The sequence below is a fragment of the Eurytemora carolleeae genome, unplaced genomic scaffold (genome assembly GCF_000591075.1).
Source record: "Eurytemora carolleeae unplaced genomic scaffold, Eaff_2.0 scaffold1435, whole genome shotgun sequence".
In the NCBI taxonomy this organism is placed as follows: Eukaryota; Metazoa; Arthropoda; class Copepoda; order Calanoida; family Temoridae; genus Eurytemora; species Eurytemora carolleeae.
The window spans coordinates 23,520-41,616 of NW_019397593.1; positions in this window are offsets into that span (position 1 = coordinate 23,520).

The following is an 18,097-nucleotide window of genomic DNA, read 5'->3' on the forward strand; positions in this document are numbered from 1 at the left end:
CTGTACCTTCATTGCATGCTATGTGGGTAACTAGCTGTACCTTCATGGCATGCTATGGATGACAAATAAAAGAAATCTTATTTTTTGTTGTTGTATTTTTTACACCAATTTTAGGGTGGGGAGAAATCTATTTAAAAGGACTGTTCTTTATTGCAAGCAATCCACATGCAGCAGTCGGGGAAGAAATCCCCATCATTGGAGTACTGTCGGAGACCACAATGCAGCAGTCTCATCGGAGACCAACAGAATTTTATCGGAGAACGTGATTTTTTCATCGGAGACCCCAAATTTCATGGGAGACCCCCAGATTTTCATTGGAAACTTCAAGATTTTCATCGGAGACCCCAAAGCATTGCATTGAAGACCCCAAAACTTTTCACTAAGACCCGAAATGGGGATCACTGAAAACACGGCAATGGTGGTCTCCAATGAAAAGGGGTTTCCGACAGTGCTACAATGATGACAATTTCTTCACAACCTTATTCTGATTGATTATGTGAACTGTGTGGAAAATATAGCTTCTAACAATTTCATTCTTTTTTTCTTTAGCATACATTTGCAAGTCACTTTACATATAAACGCGATCAAAAAAAATCAACTTTCAAAGATAAAATATTAAGTCGAGATCAGAAAAAAAAATGCTATGGATAACTTTATGAATGGGACATGCGAAAAGTAAAATGTTTATTTCCGATTTTAAAAATGAAAATAAACTTTTACTCTTAACCCTATCTTTCCCTGATTTTAAGCTTAGTTAATTCCCAGATTATTCCGCTAATAATAATCAGACTAATATTGTTGTAATCAGTGAAGCACTGATTACAGCACTCAATAGTTTCTATAGATTAGGAGATAATAAAAGGGATATATATATTTGTATATGTATAAAAGAGAGAAAAAATCACGTTATTTCTGTCTTTTGTTTGACGTGCACGATTCAAACCGGTTTGAATTATTATCAATTTATAGATTTATGCAGCAAAGCCAATGACATAATTTAAATGTTTTAGAGGAAAAAAAAACAAATTAAAATATCTATACTCAATTGTTATTTGAGATAAAATAGACAGAATGTTAGCATTGTCAATTATTTAAACTCTTTTTAAAATGTCACTGAATGCCTTCTTTTTATGATTAAAATACTCTTAAAGAGCGTTTACGGAAAAACCTGAAAGTTTTTTACATCAAACTTTGATTGTTCTAAAATGTAAGCCTAGTAAAAAGACTTATAATATTTGTATTCATATCTAATATTTGATCCAGCCAACCTTCAGGATTATTTGTATATATTTATTGATGACAATCCAGGGGAAGAAAGTTCCAAAGCTTCTAGTGAATCAATCCAGGGGAAGAAAGTTCCAAAGCCCCTTGTGACCAACTCCTGACATTTAACATAAATAACTTTTTTCCACTCTTTCACGAGCAAAACGTACAGCCCCACTCTACAGAAATAAAATAATTACATTTAACATTTTTATTCATAATTGTTTTGCTTCCAAACTATAAGCTAGTCAGTTTGTTTTATGTTTTTAAAGCTTAAACTATCTATATAATAAAACAAGACATTCGTTTTTATATATGTTGTCTATAGCTGGCCAAACGGCTGGACCTATTGGGCTGAAATTTTTTTGTGGACACTACTGGGTGGCCAGGGGGTGTTGTAGGATAAAAAATGGAATTTTTTTTCAAAATTTTTTTTCAATTTTTTTTTCATGGGCCCTTCAGCTAGTATACTATAAAATCTCAATATTTTTTAGGAAATCAAAGAGCCCTTTTCTCTTTTAAGTAAAAAAGTTACAACTTCTGTGATGCTGGCTGGGCAATATCCCCTAATTTTTAAAAAATTTTAAACTAAAAGAAATTGACAAATTATAAAATTTTTCTTTTTCTTTTTTGTTCCTTGTATGGAATGTAAAGAACATGCTGCCTACTTTACTATTGATCTTTTAAACTATAGAGGGGATATATTTCAGACCTTTGACAAATTAAACAGAAGTGTTTTATGTCAGTTATTGAACAAACAAATCCTATAAATATATTTACAGATTTTAAAAAATCAGCTTCAAATTTAAACTTTTTAAAATATTTTATATATACGTACATAAATATATTCTTTTCTTTAAACATGAAAAGACTGGCGATCTGGTGATAAGAAGAAGGAAGGAGGAGGTACTTTACCACTGCACCCCTTCCCGGCCCCTTCTTTTCTGGAGGATTTAGTAAAAATTTGGTTCTGATGGACTAAACCATGTTTCTTCTTCACTTTTTCAATGCCAGTTAATTTAAACAAACAATTTTATATTCAAGTGTTCGAAACTTTGAGAGGTTTAGACACTATTTAAAAAAAAAATTATGTGGTGGGATGTAAAAAAGTTCATTTTTTATTTGGACAAATATTTACAAATGAAAAAAGTTTCTGATAGTTTTAAGAAGACGACATTTTGTTTTTAACTTAATTCTCACGTTTATAATTCAGTAAAAAAGTTTTATTTTTTTTATTTTTTAAAAGAATTAATTTGGTCAATCTATTTGCTCTCAGTAAACATTTAATATTAATTATATTAATTATTAGTTCTTTACACTAATATTCATCTGTCCAAAACATCGAATTTTTAGAGAATATTAAAGATTGTTTTATTTCAAAGAAATAGAAAAATGTGTGCTGATGCTGCGTTACTGAGGAATTTTTAAATATCGTCAAACGGTTGGTATAGAAAACGTCTTCTTGCGTTACCGGGTACTTAATTCTATTTTTGTTTTAAAAACTGTCTTTAGGTATAAGAGAAATTTAGTAAATGTATACTTTACATACATTTTAACATTTAGAACTTAAAAAGTTAAAATACATTAAATCCTTGTCAAGGTTTAAAACTAAAGAAAAATGAGATGTGTCCAACCCCACTTAGGTTTACCAGGACACAGCCTAATTCCTCTCATCCTGCCATACAAACACAATGCAAATAAACATCTTGCAATTTTATCAAAACTTAGTTTTAACCCTATTCATACTGATGTCTCCTCTATCAAAAATGGACATGGGGGGGGGAATCCCTATTTATATCCTTATAATTATAACATTTCCTCATATATCTTTCCAGGGGGTTTATAAATCTACTGGAGGGACTCTAGATAGATACCTAAATCCCTCCAGTGGAATTCTAAACCCCTAGAAAGAATATCTCAATCCCTCCAGTGGAATTATATACCACCAGGAAGGATTTCTGAATCCCTCCAGTGAAATTCTAAACCCCTAGGAAGGATATCTCAATCCCTCCAATGGAATTATATACCACCAGGAAGGATTTCTGAATCCCTCCAGTGAAATTCTAAACCCCTAGGAAGGATATCTCAATTCTTCCAGTGAAATTATATACCACCAGGGAGGATTTCTGAAGCCCTCCAGTGGAATTACAAACCCCGAGGAAGGATATCTGACTCCCTCTAGTGGAATTTTAAACCACCAGGAAGGATATCTAAATCCCTCCAGTGAAGTTATAAACGACCAGGAGGGATTTCTCAATCCCTCCGTTAGAATTATAAACTCCTAGGAAGGATATCTGAATCCCTACAGTGGAATTATAAACCACCAGGAAGGATTTCTGAATCCCTCCAGTGGAATTATAAACCATCAGAAAGATTTCTGAATCCCTCCAGTGGAATTATAAATCCCCTGGATAGATATCTGAACCCTCCAGTGAATTGTAAATCACCATGCGTAAAGTTTCAAATTGAAATAAGTGACTTTTCAAACCCCTCCAGTAAAAATGAAATCCATCCGGTGGTCTCCAGTAGGATCGAAATCTTACTACGAACTTCTTAGAGTCTTTATTTTGTAATTTTCAGATAAACTTTTTCTAAAACACATTTTTATAAAAATTACATTATAAATTATATATCAAAAAAATATAGTCCTATAGCGACATTTCTTCAGTGATCAAATAACAACGACGATATATGCATTTCACATATGCAGATGCAGATGACAGTTTGAAGTTTTTTTAGTATTTCGTCTTTTATATATTTGAAGGCATACAAACATCTTTCTTGAGTTCAGAGATATATCATATATCATATATCATATATCAAATATCCTATATCATATATCTTAATAATTAACTTAGTTGGAAATTAAAACCAAAGGTTTCAGGGTCTTAGTGGATTAAACTTAAGTTCTTCCTATTCCTAACTGGAGTTGAATCTATTTCAGATTCTAGGATGAGATCATAGATGTAACAGATACCAGAGAAAAGATGATAATAATTTTAAATTTAAAACAGGTAACACACTCTTTTGCATATATAAGCTAAGGTTAACTTCCTCAATCGTCATACTTGATAAGATTATCTCGACAAAAGTTTCGACCTAAGAATTTCGATCTGTTAACAATTAAAATGTAAAATTTACATATAATTGGCCTTAAATAAATAAATATCTAAATCTTAATACCGTTTTTTTCGCTTCCTGCATTTCGTTGTATTAAACTATATCTTTGAAATTTTCCATTAAATTCCAGCATTTGTAAACTACTGAGGATGATAAAGAAAAATGATGTTAACTTGAAAACCCTGGGGGTAGGTTTTAGGATGAGAAATGAACAGTTCTCAACGTAAATATAAACAAAGTAGTCTCTTAGAAAAATATATCCTAGTCTCTAATTATACAGAAAGTGGTGCTTTATAAAAAGATCAAATGAGAAAGAAAAAAAAACAAATTTCTAGAGACAAAATACACGATGTATATAATATAGGCAAAAGTTGCACGAAAATTTAATTTTTGTAGGGGGTGCACTTATACAAACAAGGGGAGGGGGCCCGATGTAGGGGGTGCACTTATACAAACAAGGGGAGAGGGGCCCCGAGGTGTAAAGCAATAATAATCGTATTACGATGAGGAAACATCCGTCGCCCCCCCCCCCCTTGTTGGGTTTCCTCCATAACTTAAAGGGACTGTAAAGTTGATATGAGACCCATAAGAGTTCCATCTGATGTTTCTGTCTCAAGAAATTGATATAAAACTGTGTCAAAATTATACGAAAAACTTTAATATTTAAGATTTGGCATAAGATTCTTAGTTTTAAACAGATCATATTCAGCAAATACGTAACCAATCTGATACGTCCGTAGCACTTGGCCAGAACTCCCACCAATGGCAGTGCAGTATCATTGTCATGTCACATGATAATATTACAGTTTTTTATCAATTTCTCGAGAAAGGACATTAGATAGAACTTTTATAGGTCTCGATAAACTCCTGAAGTACATTAATAAACACATATTTTGTAAAAAGTATTTTTCTTAAATCATAGGGTAGAGTAGATGACGGTCAAATGTCTGATGGGCGTTTAAGAAATATCCAAAATAGTTCACAACTTCTTTATTATTTGAATTTTATTATTTATTTGAATACAATTTATGATTTTAAAAGCCCTTAAAAAATGAATGTAGCAACGTACATGAGTCACATCTTAATATCTGTCAAAAATAGAAATAGATGTTAGATATCTATTAAGAAAAAAAGTATGGTTTGGACTTTACTATATGTTATAGTAACTGGGGAATTATCAAGAAAAGCACTATCCTATATCATATATCATATATCATATATCCTGTATCATATATCCTGTATCATATATCCTTCATCATATATCAGATATCATATTTCATATATCATATATCCTGTTTCATGTATCCTTAATCATATATCATATATCATATAAAATAAGCGAACCTTATTAGCTAGCTGATGATATTGAACTAGAATTAATGTATCCAATGTGTATACTGTTTATCTGTAAACAAATATCATTTGAAACAATTTCATGTAATAATCTGAATAAAATTGTATTATCTTATTGAAACACATGGTTAAAATTTAATCTTTTTACTTCCTGATTACAATTGGAAAATAATAAATCAATGCAAAAGCAAAGGAACTTAGTCCTTGCCACAAACTCAGATTTTCTAATCTCTATATCTCGGCAACCCTATATCGTAAACCTATGATATTTTAAACTGTGACTTCTCTTAGATCAAATAGCCTGAGTTTGAAATATAAAAGGCTTACACCATCAGCTTTTTAATTGAGTTTCTTACAAGATCTCAGTTTCTATATCCGGTTACATACAGGGTTGCCCACAAGGGATGATACTTCAGAGATCAGAGACGACTATCTGTCATTTTATTAGCCTTTTTCTGATACTCCTTGCAACTGTAATCATGTGTCGTTTTTTACCAAATTATTTATTATGTTGCAGTTTATAACTATATGCGAGACATAAAAGAAATTTAGCCTTAAAATCGTTATGATTTAAGAGTTCTAGGTGCTTATTTAACGATCGTTCTTTGTGGGTAGCCCTGTATTAAAAATCAAAACAACTTTGTTCTTCTTAAAGGAATTGTAAGTGTAATTTTAAGTGAGCATACATTTAAAGAAGTTCAGTTCAGATTCACATCGGTATCCTTTAGACCTTCGACTTAAAAATAATCTTTTCATCACTTATTTAATGATTTGGCAAAGAAAAAAACAAGTTTACAGTTGCAGGGAAACAGACAGTTTAAACTCTGTACATTCGTCTCTGAATTCTATATCCTTTTTGTTTAATACTGTACAATGTAGATCCGTTTTAGATCATACTTGATCAGTTTTAGATCATATACTTGATCAGTTTTAGATCATATACTTGATCAGTTTTAGATCATACTTGATCAGTTTTAGATCATACTTGATCAGTTTTAGATCATACTTGATTAGTTTTAGATCATTCTTGATCCTTTGATGTTTCTGTCTCAAGAAATTGATATAAAATTGTGTCAAAATTATACGAAAAACTTTAATATTTAAGATTTGGCATAAGATTCTTAGTTTTAAACAGATCATATTCAGCAAATACGTAACCAATCTGATACATCCGTAGCACTTGGCCAGAACTCCCACCAATGGCAGTGCAGTATCATTGTCATGTCACATGACAATAATACAGTTTTTTTATCAATTTCTCGAGAAAGGACATTAGATAGAACTTTTATAGGTCTCGATAAACTCCTGAAGTACATTAATAAACACATATTTATAAATTGAAATTAGGTTTCGAAAACCATGATCTCCCGGCTCTAAAGAGGATTATATACTACTGCGGTAATCTAGTCATCTTGGAATATATTTAGCATAAAAATCCAACTCGTTCTTATCGTTAATTAAATCTGACTGTGTGCTAGTTTTTAATTAAATCGTTGAAATTAGGGTGGTTTTTGTGATTTTTAGTTTCATAGTTTTAAGAAAAGTGTTTACACCACTCTAGATCCAACATTTACTATGTAATATGTATACATACAGTCCTACTGTCCAGTCTTGACTACCAAGTATAAAGTCGATCCAGCAGGTTTTATGCAATAATTGTATCCTGAATCACAGTGAGGTTTGAACAGAAGAATTATCATGAGATTGTAAGTTGCTGAAAACGTTTCTATTCGTGTATACTTTTCTTTTTTATAGTAAATAAACGTTAAAACTGCTCAACGGATTAGACCTGTACTTTTTATGGCAAGTCACATGACCCGGGGGAAGGTTTATTTTTGGATTGAGAATTAAGATAAACATGATTGCCTGGAAAATCATCTTGACTTTTATTATTTTTGAAAAGGCGTAAATTAAAACAACAAAATTAGCGAAATACGATTTGCAAAGAGCTCAATGAACATGACGGTTATCAGCGCCCTGTATTTACAAATTTCTAGAAAACTTTGAAAAGTTGTAATTTTGTGTACGAACGTAAACAAATATCAAAGCAAATAAAAATATTCTTTACAATTTTAGCCAATTTTCTAACAGCAAATTCATGAGTAATGCATAAGCTTGAAAATTACTATATTTATATCTATCTTTTTTTATCGACCAAATACATTCCGTTTATAAATTATTTCTACAGAAAAAATGTTGAGACAAACTTTAGAAAAGTTTGCATTTAAAATGTTATTATTTCTCTTTTATTTTCTCCATAACAAGTATGAAGTTTGTACAACTGCTGTCTTTCTTTTTAATGGCATCTATACTGACATGATAAAGCAGAACATTTAGGTTTAATACAGGATTGAAGCTCAGATGGAAAATTGTGGCTCGTATGCTAGATTGTGGCTCGGAAGTTGGATTGTGGCTCAGAGGGTTCAAAATTGTGATTCAGATGCAACATAGTGAAGAAGTGTTTAGTTTCTTTATAGATTTTATCTTACACAAAACGCGTGGGACTATGAAGACGACTTTAAACTCTTCAAATATGACAATCCCAGGGTTAAATTCCGTCTCTGTAAATTAAAGGCTTATTTAATGGTTTAAATAGTTTATAGTTGAAACAGACAGTATAAATTCTGTACAGTTGTCTCTGAAGTCTCAACCTATCTGGGTAACCCTGCATGTTTCTTAATAATGCTAATTTTAAATTTGCTATTTGAATATTACTTATTGAATATTATTTATCGTTGTAAGATTTAAGCGTAAATTTAGTGACCCATGGCCATACATCATTCATGCAAAGATAATTAAAACAAGGCCCGATTTACAACTGTATCCTTGCAACCTTAATCTCATTAAAAATGTGGAAGATACCGTAGTTTTTCAGTCTTAAAAGTTTTTTTTCTATTAATTTCTTCATTGTTTTGATATGCAAGAAATGCGCAATTTTCACTTTTGCAGAGCACAAGTCAAAATGAACAGTTTAAAAGGAAAAAGCCTATAATTTATACTTGATCAGACAAATCTTTTAAGGGTACCGTTGTAAATCAAGCATTATCATCTTTGCATGGAGGGTCACTTATATATTACGCCACTTTCAATACAAACAGCGTTGGACAAATTGACATTTTTCAATTTTTTAAATTGATTTTAAACATTTTAATTTGGATAGCGCTTAGCGACATCGAAGTAACTCGATATCCACTTTGTAAATTTTTATATTAAAGGATTTAAGTTCAATTCCTTATGTACAAGAAATCCACGAGAGATCATGGAGAAATAATTCACAAATGATTTATGTCTTTAACTGCCGGATTATGGGAATCTTAAACAGATTTTAAAAAAAAGTTTTGACCTTAAAGGAAGTAAGTTTCTGCCATAAACTCAAATTTTCTAATTCCTACATCTTTCACCTTTACTGATGATGATACCCTTTAATATTCCAAACTTAGAATTTGTAATCTAACAGAATTCACAGTTTAAAATTTCTAAGGTTTACGAAATTAGGTTGAAACTTGGAAGTAACGATATAGGGATTAGAAAATCAAAGTTTGTGGCAAAAACTTAATTCCTTTTTTTATTTTACTTATTTGTGAAAAAAATTGAAAATCAAAAATAATTTCGAAATGCCCATTTTGTTTTTCTTTTTTTCTTATTTTAACTTAAACTTTATTCTAAACTTGCTTTGATCCTTTTCTCTGTTCTCTGAGAGTTCTGTGAATAAGGAGACATAAAGTTTTGTATAGATTTGATTTAAATATTTTAAACTTCAACCGCCTTGGAAAGATCCGATTTTTCTACAGTTTATCTTATATAGAGGTACCGCGGGTCACCCACAAAGGATGTAAAGACGACGTGAAACTCTTTAAATTGACAGGTCCAAGTTTAAATTAAGTCTTCTGTCTTTAATGTGATTGTTAAATGGCTTGTCAAACAAATTTAGAAAATACTTTTTTTATTTTACAATCTGTCACAAATTACATAATTTTGTGAGATTTCTGAAGTGCTACAAGGTGTCGCAAATCCTCTGGTGTTATTTTGATTATCCCACCACGAGGAGGTTTAACTCATTTAAAACTTTTTAGGTCAGGATTTTGTAAATCCGGCGCCAAATATACATTTTCACAAGCTCTCTTCATTCTTTGAAATAAGATCCTTGGATAATCTTTTGTCCACAATAGAGTTTAAACAGATCTAAATCTGGGTAGAAAAATCTAAGAGAGAGGAATTCTTAAGAATAAAATAGATAAATCGAGATATTTTAAATAATACTGTACACAACATAAATTTTAATTAAACTTTAAGTTTTTAAGATTTAACAAAGACGATTCGTTACTTAATTCGCATGATTATTGGGACACCCTGTAGCAAAACTTCTTCTGTACCTTCGACCTAATTGGTGGACCTGGGATTGAATTTAATGAACTGGAAAGAGATCGATGAACTACCTAAAAGCTAGTCAACTTGGCGGAGAATCCAGTTCCACCCTCCTGGAGTTTACTTATTTTCGTCTACAGTTGTCGGCGTTTATATCAATACAACGAAGACGACTTCCAAACAACCCTCTTTCAAAATTGAAAGAGAAAACGTCTTTATTTTATTGATACATACGAAGACCACTGTATTTAACTACTTTTTAAAACTATAATATTTTAAACTGTTAATAAAATTTAAAACTGTTTAAACATTTCTCTTATTTAAGCTTTAAGTGCCCTGTGTATTATTATATTAAGAAAGCTACGGGAGAGGGAAAACATAATTGTTAGAATAACATGGAGCTGCCAGAAATATGAATATTACTTAGAAAAGTTGAATATTAACACATGGGTCTTTCTACTTTTTTTAGTGTAAAAATGTTTGTTGCTATTTTAGCTTAGTTTAGTAAACAAGTTACAAACAAACAATTCACGTACGTATACATGATTTAAATAGAGTTTTGAATAAAAAAGGGTTTGAAAATGATGATTACAATACTAATGATAAAATTTAAAGCAAAATAACTTTACTGATAAAAAACCTTCAAAAATATTTTCAGCATTAAAATGTCTTCTTATATTCGCGGTATGTTACAGGAGTTAAATTTTAACACTATAGGACTAATAATAAAAGATAAAAATAATAATATTCTTAAAATTTTCTTTAGTGAATTAGATACAGCGACTAAGATTTAAGCTTACCAAAAAAATCATTTTTTAATTTGATTTTTTTTGGAACTTCCAAATTAAGTCTAATAAGTTTTAGAAATTGTTTATTCAAACCTTTATGCCAGATTTTAACCATTAGAACTTTTTTTAGTTTTGTTTCTTCTAATCTACAAACATATTTTTTGTGCCTTTCAAAAGTCCTAAAAACTATCCAAGTTGTTATCCAGCACGGGACCAACAGTGCATACTAGATAAAAGAGGAAAGACACAATTTATGTAACATTACTGGTACAACTTTGTGACGTCGTAGATCCTCTATAGTTTTAATTTTAAGCATAAGTAGAGGAATGAAAAAAAAACATTTTTGTTCTCGTCCATATCTCTTTGATAAGTGATTTTATGATTGAAAAACGTTTCAAATCTTGCGTGTAACTTACTTTAGCTTAACGTGGGAAAGAAGAAGGCTATTTAGATTCAAGTCTTGAAATCAATTGGAATTTATGGCAGAAATGAACTTTATATAGATAAGAATAGTGGAAGAATGCTCACATAAAAGACTAAAATACCAAAACATTTCTTAATTATAAAACAGAGCAACAGAAGGGGGAGGATAGGGTGGTATAAGGAGGGATGGGAGATTAAGATATCTGGTCGTTTTTTGGAAGTAGGGCAAGGCCAGAAGGGGTGGGGGAGGGGACGGTATGAGACAATTGGATAGAGATAAAGAGAGTGTTTGCAAAAAGGTGGTAGAGGGTGTCAGCTGTCAGGAATGATCTAAGAAGTCGAGCATATTCTCAGGATGAAGTTGTGCTAGCGTATATGTGAACCCAACCAAGGTTTCTAAAATGTACCAAGAATAAAGCCAAGCAATCCAGATCCAATCCAAAAGGGGTATTGAACCCCCAAGTATGTTTTCAACCTTAAATACATAACAGGATAGGCGAAAAAGGGTATTGCACCCCCTTTTTCATCTGGAGATATCAAAGCGGTCCCGTTTTAAGAGAGGTTTAAAGGGCGGCTATATGTAAGATCGATGCTGCAAAAAGATGTGAAATGGTGTTTAATTAGCCGGCAAAGAAAGCAGCATCATCGCCTATCTTATTCCCGGGATATCTTAAAGCTCGGCAGTTAGCACATAGCATCTGATGAGATGAGTCAAATGGAAATATATTAACCCCAGGCGAATGTCGTGTGTATTTAGATCAACTTTAGTTAGTCTAACATTAATCGTTTGTATCGTTATAATGTAAAGCTATGTTTGTATACAGATGGGGGCCCCAATGATTTTTCCCTTAAATCTGAAATAGGGGAGTGTGATATTTGTCCGTATATAGTTCGACTTTTCAAGGCCAGCTCAATAAAAAAATTAGACCTCTTACTTTATTGGTTTGGCCGGGTGCTAGGTAGGTTCTAAAAAAGTTTCTAAACGTACGTCGGAAAAACTACTTTTGATTTTTAAAACACCAACAAGCCGGTTGACCGCACCTTACCCTATGCATAAAAAAATCTAAAATTGTTGACAACTATGAACTGATAAAGTGGAGACGCGTTGCAAGTGTAAGCCGTTTATAAGTTATAAAGAAAAAAATCTTGATAGGGACAGGGATAGGGATAGGGACAGGGTGGGGACAGGGATAGTTAAAGGCATATAAAGGTCGTAGAACAAGGAATATATCCTCTGCAGTATCATTAGAACCCAGTAATTAGAATTAAATGAATTCTATACAATTCATTAATTTACTATTTTTAATTTAAACAAACTTTCTTAATTGTTTTTATTTCCTGCTCTGAATGTAGTCAAGACCAAATAAATTCTAATACAATAGATGGCAACGTAGAATTTGTACACTCACAGTACAGCTGTATTCTTACGTCACAAGTGTCAACTCTGTCTGTGTGTCCGACAAAATTATTAATAATAGTGATAATTTAAAAAAATAAAGTGCTTATCTTACAGTAAAATAAGTGCAATTTTATGTGTTCTTTATTTTCTGTGTTAACACTTTTTTATTTAATCTTGAAAAACATGTCAACTAATGTGAGAAAATCTAGTTTTCCTTGATATTTTTGACACTTGTGACGTCGTGTATAATTTATCCATTTATCTGTTGCCACCTATTGTACTTGATAATCTATTTGGTTAAGACTAAAATTTACATTCTTTATATTTATTTTCTATTTAATTTTATTTTCATAAATATACATTCTTTTCCTTCTAATATGTTAAATAATTGTAAACTCCCGTAACCCTCCCCCTTGATTTTTTTAAGGTCAAAATGTTATTTTGGACATTTGAAATAAACTCTGAGTCTTTTCTTCAATAAACTGTGAGTGTGCAACTGTGAACCCTTGTTTTTAAAGGGACTATAATGAACGGTTTTTTAGTTATATTTCATCTGCAGAATTACACAACCGATTCATATCGGCATGTGTTTGTTGTCTATTCTCAACCAATAGAAATAGTATGGCGGTATCATCTATCAAACTGTCTATCTCATTATACAATTAGAGTTATGAATCCTTCAATCGGTTCTATCAGTAAATGGAAATATTTACTTCTAAGGAAGCTATGGTGCAGATAAAGATATAAAAGGTACAGTTGTGAATCTGGAAAGCCATTATATTTCAGGGAGGCTCACATTTAATTGCGTCTCCGTACAGTCCCTTTAAGAAAAGTGAATCTAAAGTGGATGATTTCTATGCAGTTGATTCTCTGCAGAGGTTTAAAACATTTAGAACAAATCCAGTAGGGAAAACATAATTGTTAGAATAACATGGAGCNGTACGGCCATGGCCGGGGGTGCACAGGGCCGGTATGCAGAGCATCATACCCTGCAGGGATGACTTTTGTTTAGGATTCAAGCATTTATCCTAAAATTCAAATGTGACCACATTGGATATCGGGATCGAAGTTTCAAAATGTATGATACTACACAAAAAATTGCGATCACTTTTGCCTAAAAATTCAGCGACTGAACTTGATATTCAGTGGAAAAACTTTAAAGATCATTTAAAGAGGGTTGATTCGTAACGTTACCCTTTTCTGTGTACAATGATATAAATAAAATATCCTCGTTTTTCTGGGTTAAAAAATATTTATGCATTAGAAATACGCAATTACTTTTGTAGAGAAACCACAATTGAATCTAGCGAATTTTTTCAAAGTTAAACTTGGATATCTCCTTCATTTTTGATGAAACAGAACTATTTAGGGTACCCTTGTGAATCGGATTTAAATCTCCTCTCCCTTCTCCTGTATTCTTGGTAAAATCTTTTGAAGTTTGATATTTGTGTTAGCATGTTTTCATAGTGTCAGCTTGACATGCTTGACAGGCAGAAAAGCAATCATGTATTTATAGACGTTTCTTTTCTTTCATTTATATTAAAATTAAACAAATCATTATTATTATTATTATTATTATTAGTAGTAGTAGTAGTAGTAGTAGTAGTTGTAGTGTAGTATTTGTATTAATAGACGCAAAACTTTGCCTGATCAATATTACTGAGATATCCTTATTTTTCCATCTAAAAATAGATTTTTTCGATTCGAGTTACATTTTGAAATTGCTTGACATTTTTTAAATGCAGGGTTACTAGAATGTACGTATACTCCTCTCACCCTGACGTTGGACCTATCAAAGATGAATTGACCTTCCGGCCGTTTCAGGTGAAGTAAGACTAAAACATACAACAAAGTACATTTTATCTGTAACGCCAAATTTCAGACATACATATTTTGATCTCTAAATTATATCAAATACGAAAAATCTTCATTGCACTTGTGAAAAAAGTTCCAAAGCTGAATTTTAACCAGGACCCTTCAGTCAATGTGAGATTTGTTTTCTATGATTAGCTCCTGAACGAATCACTAATATAAAAACTTTTTATTGAAATAGATAAAATTTTTTTAACACAGTGATGTGGTTATTAAGTTTTTATGTTATAGCTGACTATGCATAAAAAAACAATGAATAAATGATAAAAGAATAAATATAAATCGGAAGTGTATTTAAGTACATTATTTCATGAATAGCAGTACAACAAAATGACGGTTTTACACTGTATTTACGAAACACTCTATGTATATGTGACTACTTGGTACGTTATTAAATACACATACTGTACAGGGTGTCCCAAAAACGAGGATTAATGAGGGGTACAATCATAGTTCTCAATATCTTTATAAATCTACTTCCTAGTTGCTGTTAGGACACACTGTATGGACCCTACTTTCTGGTTTCTATTGGGACACCCTGTACGAAAACTTCTTCCTGATTTCTACTGTGACACCCAGTATTAAACCTTCTTCCTGGTTTCTATTGGGACACCCTGTATGCAAGGAGAATTTTATTGATTAATAAGGGAATCCCTTGAGACAAATAAGGAGGAAGAAATGGTATATTTATGTTTATATATTTAGGAATATATTTATTTTAAGATATTAGTATACTCTGACCAAAATCTGTAATCTGTAATCTGTAATCTGTAATCTGTAATCTGACATCTGTTATCTGTAATCCATAATCCATAATCTGGTATCTGTAAAATATAATCTGAAATCTGTAATTTACAATCTACAATAATTTACTATAATCTAAAATCTTCAAATTTATAGAATAAATATAGGAAAATAGGAATAGGGCTTAATGTTTTGGACAGATTGAAAAGGATGAGACTACTCAGATTCTGCAGGTTTAGATAAATAAACAACTAACTTCAAGGTTGGACATTTCATAGATAAGCATTCAGTAGGTTTACTTGATTGATTTAGTTTAAATCAAGCCAATTAAAAGTAGATTTCATGTTCTTCTGAAACCTCATCATCAAGCTACTGTGAAGAAGAAAATGCTTTGAAATCACATTTTTTCATTCAAACTCAGACTGGAGGATTAAAGCAGACCTTTCTTCGGACTGGGGAATTCTAACAGACCTCTCCTTGGACCAGAGGATTCTAAAGGACCTCTCCTCACACGGTAGGTTTAGAGAGCAGACCTCTCCTCGGACTGGGGAATTCTAACACACCTCTCCTTGGACCAGAGGATTCTAAAGGACCTCTCCTCGCACGGGAGGTTTAGAGAGCAGACCTCTCCTTGGACTGGGGAATTCTAACAGACCTCTCCTTGGACCAGAGGATTCTAAAGGACCTCTCCTCGCACGGGAGGTTTAGAGAGCAGACCTCTCCTTGGACTGGGGAATTCTAACACACCTCTCCTTGGACTACACTGGGGGGATATCGCAGACCTCTTATTGTTGACTAAGGAGTTATCAGGGACATCTCCTTTAGAATTGTGGGTTAGAGCAAACCTCTTCTCGAATTGGGGGCATATAGCAGACCTCTTAGACAGGAGGGTAAGAGAAGACTTCAGCTCAGACTGGAGGATATGACCAGACCTCTCCTCGGACTGGGGGGTTATCGCAGACCTCTGCTCGGACTAAAATATAACAGTATGGCAGACCTATTATACATTTGATCTTCTCCTTCTTTCTAGTTAATACAATATCGAAATATATCAAATCAAAACATTATGTCAATAAAAATATCAAGATACAAAAGATATACACAACAAAATGAAAGAATTTGTTGAAATAGAAAATAATTTAGTTCAGCAAATTTATCATTGTCCTTGACTTGAAATATCCTTTCTATGCAACCTCCTTTATTAACACGTGTCTATTTGGAATTGCTTTGAAATTCATTTTTTTTTTAAATTCTAAAGACTTAAATAAAATAAAATTCTAATTTTAATCAAACTTTAAATTCTAAATTTAAAATTGTTCGCCAAAGATTATCTTGGAATTTTATTTCAATGAATAAAAATTTAAAAATGCTTAAATGAAATTTCTAATTTGTTTGATGCAGAAAAATAAAAGTATTATACAATCCCACCCCAAACTTTGGAAAAAACAAGCTTATTCTATTGTAGGTTAATATTCCAGTACCAAAAAGACATTTAAAGTTTACAGTTGAAAAATTGGGAAATGTATGCATATTCATGGCAACTCCATACCTTTAAACTAANAGGACATCAATTTTATACTATTGAGAAAAAAACTTAGCTGTATATAGCGGTTTAACGAGTGGTTTGGATCTGCTAGGACTCTATGATTATCAAGGTTATAATGCGTACATATTGAAACCAGTTCTCTCTGGGCGGAATTTGTAAACAAGAATAGATGCATCAGTGTCCGTTTAGTAACCGAGGAGGTAAAAAGCATTAAAGTTTGATAACTTTGATAATTCACATCATAGTTTCCTATGACCAGAGTATTTCATTGATTTTTTATGTGAAAGATGGATCCCATGTCAGGCTGTGGCATCCGTCTTGTGTTTACTTTACAGCCGAAAGATGTGTACACCTCTGAAATAACTTTCCTTGCATTATAACCTAGATGACTATGATCTATAAAAATGTGTGTTTACAGGGGTTGATGACATACAAGACCAATAAAAATGTCAAATTTTTGCAATTGAAGGGAAATACAGGTAAAATAAAAACTTTCATATCCATCAGTTAAAAGAGTTAACATAAATTTGTCCACACTGCATACGCAGTTTAGCTACCTTACATAGCCGGTCTGCCCCTTTAAATAACGTCTACAGTTCCTTTAAGTATTTTCTTATTCATAACTGCTGAATGAATTTCTTTTTTCCTCGTGTAAATAATGCATCATCTCACATCTGGTAATTTTTCCTAATTATTTAATAAATGGACTAATTAGATCTTGGGGTGCTAATCATGGAACCCCCGTAGGATACAAATTTATTGCGGCATTATGTTTTTCTGTGGATAAGCTTTTTTATGGTGTTTAGTAAATGCTTTTGTTGCTAAACATCTTATTAAGTAAATCTGCGATAGTAATTAAAAAATGTACTTGATTCTTGGTCTTGATTTCGCCCTTTCTTCTATTTTTCAACTTTGATTTTTTAACTTAATTTATGGTCTAAGTGGACCCAAGACAACCCCCCTACCNTCAAATAATGTAAGTTTGAAATATCAAAGGTTTACATCATAAGGTTGCAAAGATATAGGTTTTACAAAAACTGAATTTTTGGCAAAGACTCAATTCCTTTTGACGGGAAAAAAGTCGACATTTATTATCTTTCAGAATGCAACAGAACAATCCGCGGAAACAATCAGAGAACAATCAGAGACATTGATCAGAGCAACATTTAAGGCCAAAAATAGTAAAGGAGGTGTGGCCGGCACCAAACGAGCTTAGTATTGTAA